Source organism: Geospiza fortis, unplaced genomic scaffold (genome assembly GCF_000277835.1).
Source record: "Geospiza fortis unplaced genomic scaffold, GeoFor_1.0 scaffold361, whole genome shotgun sequence".
Lineage (NCBI taxonomy): Eukaryota > Metazoa > Chordata > Aves > Passeriformes > Thraupidae > Geospiza > Geospiza fortis.
Genome location: NW_005054356.1, coordinates 4,376,705 through 4,382,255, shown reverse-complemented (window position 1 = coordinate 4,382,255; position 5,551 = coordinate 4,376,705). Strand labels below are relative to the sequence as shown.

General features: G+C 46.3%; 1 protein-coding gene across 7 annotated transcripts in view; it reads left to right on the top strand.

Moving 5' to 3' along the window:
- The first annotated feature begins 379 nt into the window (after positions 1-379).
- STAU1 (staufen double-stranded RNA binding protein 1) overlaps positions 380-5,551 on the top strand; it is a 27,308-nt gene continuing 22,136 nt past the window's right edge. For 2 of the 7 annotated variants that reach the window (XM_005423645.3, XM_031059097.1), the window contains exon 1: positions 3,991-4,060. The gene's annotated coding sequence lies outside the window, so the exon portion shown is untranslated. Of the gene's footprint in view, positions 425-3,990; positions 4,061-5,551 lie in introns of those variants that run through there. The other 5 variants (XM_031059096.1, XM_031059095.1, XM_031059098.1 and 2 more) reach the window with 5 other exon arrangements.

Below are 5,551 nucleotides of genomic sequence, written 5' to 3'. Positions count from 1 at the left end.
GCCGAGTGTCCAGAGCCCAGCGCCCAGAGCCCACCATCCTCCCGGGCCGAGGCGGCGGTACCGAAGTGCCGAGCCAGCCGGCCGGGGCCGCAGCGGGGACAGCGCCAGCCCCTCCTGGCACGGCTGAACGGGCAACCCCGGCTTTCCCCTCGCTCCCAGCGGCGCTGGCAGCCGGCGCTCTCCAGGATCACTTGTGCCTGTTTTTCCCGGGGTGTAAAGCAACAAGTCCCGTGTACGGCTTCCCCGGCTGCTGTCTGGCTGCAGGCAGAGCAGCTTTGGGCTGTCTGTCCGGGGATGCTGGACCTCGAAGTGCCAGAGCCGTTTTTATGATGTATTCATCTGCTGGGTATTGTTGTTGTTACTTTTCCAGCAGGTTTAGGGCGGACCTGGGAGGAACATCCTTTGGAATGTCAGTGAAGGCTAGGTGTGTATATATATGCATATAGACACATATATTAGTGAACTAAAATATCTGAATGAAGTCTGTGGTCTGCTTTTGGAATGGTATATTTATAAAATCTTGTTTCTTCTAACTAGAACGTGCAAGTGTACTGCACAGTTCCCTTGCTCAAAGTGGAGACAATGTTTTGAGTTTGTTTTTTTAAAACTAGTGGACATGAAAATTTGAGTTCTGATTATGCAGCTATGGGTGCGTTGTAATAAAGTGATTTCTGCTTTGTCTGTTGATTATTTCATACGTGCAACAAATGTGTATTCTGACTTTTACAGAGATTCACTCAAGGTCTGTCACATCTTGATGAGAATGTAAAAAGCCCAGGGGCTGAATCTTTTACTATATTTTCTATTTCCTGAAGTTGTATCACAAACTTATTTCCAAGCTGTTCTAAAAGGATGCGTGCAAGAAACAATTCCTTTTTATGTTGTTATTTTAAGCAGCCATTCTGTTCAGAGTTTTTCATAACATCATGAATCATTTTTGCACTATCAGTAAAGTCAGTCAAAATGTGTTTTGTGGCAAAATTATTCATAGGTTGAAATAAATTTGAAGTGATATATGACTGTACAAAGTCAGAGCAAAGCTGGAAATTGCTTTGTGCCTTTCAGATCTTCCTGAAGAGCAGCAGCTTTATTTTGGAGACAAGTGAACATTCCAAAAGCCCTTTTCCTGGCTCCTTTGGCCAGGCTCTTTGCCAGTGTTGGTTATTTCACTAGAGGTGCTACAGATGCCCCAGGACAGTGCAGGAGATCTGGGCATGCTGGCTCTCAGCAGTGTCTGTGGGTTCTGTGACCTGTTCTGCTGCAGGGAAAAAGCCAAAACCCGTGAACTGTTTTGTCACAACACTAATTGAGCTAGAAGTATCAGTTAGGTGTTTATTCATTATATCACTTTCTGGTTTGTCAGTTTGCTTTGTTTGGAACTGTCTGGTTTATGTGTATGTTTGGTAGGTCCCTCTTTTCATTCAGCTGTTACTTTCAAGTTTTAGCTTTTCTTCTCTTATTAATAATCCATATCTTGGCTCCCACACTACTTTGCATAACATTTAGTGTTTGTGCCCTTACCAAAAAGGGCAGCATCTTTTTCTACAGTGTTACTTTTGGGAAGGACCCTGTCTTGCAGAAATGTTGCAGAAGATTTATCTAAGAAGAAAACATTGTTCACCCAATATTTTACATTTTGTGCAGATAGCTTAATTCTGTAAAATGTAGTCATTGTTTATCAATTTATAGTGAGACTTTCCAGTTGTAAATAGATGCTGTTAAACACTGTTGCAGCAGCTTGAGAATTTTATGCTGTATGTTACAAAGCTCCCCTAATGTGGGTTTTTCAAAGGTATTTTAGGTAACAGCATCTCAACAAATCTCCTAGAGTTTGTGGATATTTATTTTTTGTGCCTCACAATAGTTGATGGTTGTATCTGGCATTTGTCCTGCTTCTGGGGCTGCTCTGCCAGGTGCTGGTGGAGCAGAGGGGGGAGTGTGTGCTCCCAGGGTGGGAATGGGGACACGGCTGGTTCCTAGCAAGGGCCACAAGGAGAGTGCCAGGATCTGCAGGCTCCCGAGGCTGCCCCTGCTGAGGAGCAGGGCGCCTTTCTGAGTGCTGGTCCTGACAGGGAGGGAGGCTGTCCCTGCCGGGGTTCAGTCTCTTGTATTTGCAGGTGGCTCTCGGAGCTGAGGGCCAGCCTGTGGCAGGACCCACGTGCCGTGCTGTGCTGCCAGGCTGTTGTCTGACAGCAGCCAGGCCCTGGTGTCCCTGGATAAGAGGCAGGAGCGTGCTGGGCCAGGTGCACAGGGGTGTGAGCAGCGCCGGGAACGCAGCCCCAGAGGCTCTGTCCAGCCTCTGCAGAGGCAGGTGGGGCAGGGTGACAGCCCCCAGGGTGTGACAGGTGTGACAGGGACTTGCAGCTTGCCCCAGTGGGGGAACCCTCTGCCACCAGAGCAGGACACTTCAGGGTGGCTGCCAGGAACGCTTTTCTTGATGCGTTTTAAGCCCATTGCCTCTCGTTCTGTCACTTTAACCATAAAGAACACATTGTTCTTTTCCACTCCAAAATCCTTTCAAGTAGGTGAACTGCTGGTTCTCAGGCCCCAGCCAGCCCTCTCCTCTTCAGAACACACAAGTTCAGGTATTTTAGCACTTTTCCTGTAGGTTATATTTCTCTGAAGGGAGTGTTTTGGGCTTTTCCTCCTTTGCTTCTGCCTGGAGCCTGGTCCCCAGTGGGTGCAGGGCTCCAGCTGAGGGCTCAGTGTCTGAGTGCAGAGCAGGACTAGTGCAGCCCTCGCTCGGGCTGGTTCTTACTGCTGCATCTCAGGATGGGGAGGGCTGGCAGCGTCAGCTTGTGCTAGGAAGTGCTCTTGGTTGTAACTCTTCTCCACTCTGCTGGTGCCCATCAGTGGTGTCTGTGCCATGGTGACCAGCGGGCAGTGTCTGCACAGCCCCTTGGGCTTGTTCTGCTGAGGTGGAGGGGTTCGTTCTTGGCAGGGCTACCAGGAATGGCTGGGGGAGAAAATTCTCTTGTCTTTGTGCAACTTGGTCTTGACCCTGCCTGCAAATATGATGCATTTCCTTGTTTTTCAGATGCTTAGTTTAGCCTCCAGAAAACCCTGTAGAAGAGGAGTTGAGCTGAGTGTAATCCTCTTGTGTTCCCTCTTCACTCTCCTGTTGGTAAACACCAGGTGTGCTGCCAGCCTGGTTCAGGCTCTGCATCCTCCTTGGTCCAGCAGCAGAACTGCTCACAGTCCTAGGAGTCAACCTGAGAGTTTGAAATGCCTGTCTGAAGTAAATTCAGGAGCTCTGTCCTCTTCTAACCCGGATCAAGATTGGGCTCTCCCCCATTTTGTGGCTGGGAATGGTGTTGCTGGCATCTGCAGGCAGTTGGCTTAGGCATGGAAAAGGAGGATTAAACACTTTGTGCTATATTTGTAAGCAGAATAAAATAGGTTTTGATTTCCATTTAGAACAGTCCTTGCAGTGACAGGTTTCATATGCAGCACTGAGATAATTTTGTTCTGAAATGGTTTTAGCCTATTTGTGAGTGAAATCACTAGATTGGAAATGTAGCCGAAAGGTAGAATTTTTATCATTTTCTGCGATTAGTAACTACCAGAGTTTCTCAGTTTGTGGCTTGCTTTTGGTTTAGCTTTGTGAATGAAAGTCTGAGTCTAATTTTGGGAGCTGATCTCTAGGGCTCTTAGGAAGAACTTCACTACAGAAAGGAAACCCCACTACAGAAGGAAAATTGGCAAGTGACTCTTGTAATTCTGCAAATAGCACTATTGTGAGATTCCACTGCTTGGGTGAGAAACAAACATCACTTGGGGCTGGGAAAAGAGCAAGGAAGATTCTTGGATCAGGTTGGAAATTCTGCTTGGAAAAACAGCTGAGTTGAACAGTTTGTCAGTGGTAATGGAAGGGTCATACAAGTCCTCGTGATCAAATAGATGAGGCAAACTCAGTGCAGGGTGAGAGATTCTCTACACAAGATTTTTTTGTGCCTTTAGGAAGCAAAATGCTAACTCTGTTTTTTCTTTTAGGCATTCTCCATCATAAATATCATATTTAGAACTAAATACAAATCTTCACTCTCTGGATCTCCTAAAGGTACTGGAAACTTACTTAAAACATTAAAGTTTCTTACCTTTCTATTTGCATCATATTAAAAAAATGACAAGTTGTGGTAAAATATGATTATCCATAGGAAATATTTGATTTTTGTTTGGTCCTCTGTCTTCTGTCTGCAACTCTCGTGTGAATTATAACACAAAAAGTCCCCAAGAAAACTTTAATCTAAAAATGTTACATTCTTTTACATATGAAGATCTTAATATATTTTTGGCTGAGTGGACTGGCCGTGCTCCCAATATTCGTTAATTTCTTTGGTTACCCTTAGTGACACCTGAACTTTGCATTTTAATGTGTTCAGAATTTCTGGGAATGTTCTAGGCATTGATCCACCAAAAGAAAATAAAAATCTGAAAGCAAGTGCTGAGCAGTCCTCTGTCGTCTGGCGATCCGTGAAGTTTAGTATTGCCCTCAGGTCTCCGAGTTGTTTGACGGCAGCCGCCCCGGGGCGGGGATCACCTTCTAGTGCAACACTGTTGTGGTAACCCTGCACAAACTCTTGTATGAGGTAGCGAAAAGTAACAGTGGGAAAGGCGCAGTTCTGTAATTAGCTGCTGGCTCGGGTTGTGAGAGTAAAACGTTTGTTCTTTCAAACAAGAAAGATGTTTGGATACCTTGGATATCTGAGTGGGCTTTAGTTCTAGCAATGCCTTGAGTATTGAGTAGGGATCACTTGGACCAGGAGGTGTTTTGAAAAGTTTGAAGTATCTAACCTCTGATTTACATGGAAAAATGCCCTGAAATTCTGGCATCGTTGTTCCTCTGTCCACTGAAACAGCCTTTATGACTTGTTAGCTTCAACTTTCTCAATTATGGTGCTTTTTTCTTGGATAGTTAGAATTTTAGCCTGTTATAGGGTAAAGAGCATATTTCTTTGTAAAAGCACTGTAAACCCTTTGAGAATCCCCAAATAACCTATAGTTAAATGTGCAATGATGGACAGTGAGTTCTTTTACCTGAACGAAATACTTCCCACAAATGAGCTAAAGCACTGTCACCTGCACAGGTAGCTGTGAATGCAAGCACAAATTCCAGTTTGTTTTGTCAGGCTGTTTTTTGAAGGCGCTTGTCTCAGGTGGTGGGATGTGTGCTGGAGTCCCCAGAGGTGTCTGTGTTCAGGGGCTGCGTTGTGTGCAGAGGAGCTGTGCTGGGGAGAGCTGGGCCCTGCCTGAGATCTGCCGGGAGCTCCTGGGGCTGGGCTGGCCTTGCCGGGGCCCCCTTGCTGGGCAGCAGAGCCCCGGGCGTGCCCTGCTCCTCGCTGCCCTCAGCACTGCGCTGCTCTGTCTGGGGCGCACACCTGGCTCCCTAACACCAGGCCATGGCAGCCGTGTGAAAGGTCGGGCTTTACAAGCAAACTGCTTGTAGAAGTTTTCTGAAAACAATATCAAGCTTCCTTTCCAGCATGATCTCAAACATCCTGATGTTTCTGACATCAAAATAACTTTTGCTGTTGTCCTCTTAAAACGGGTG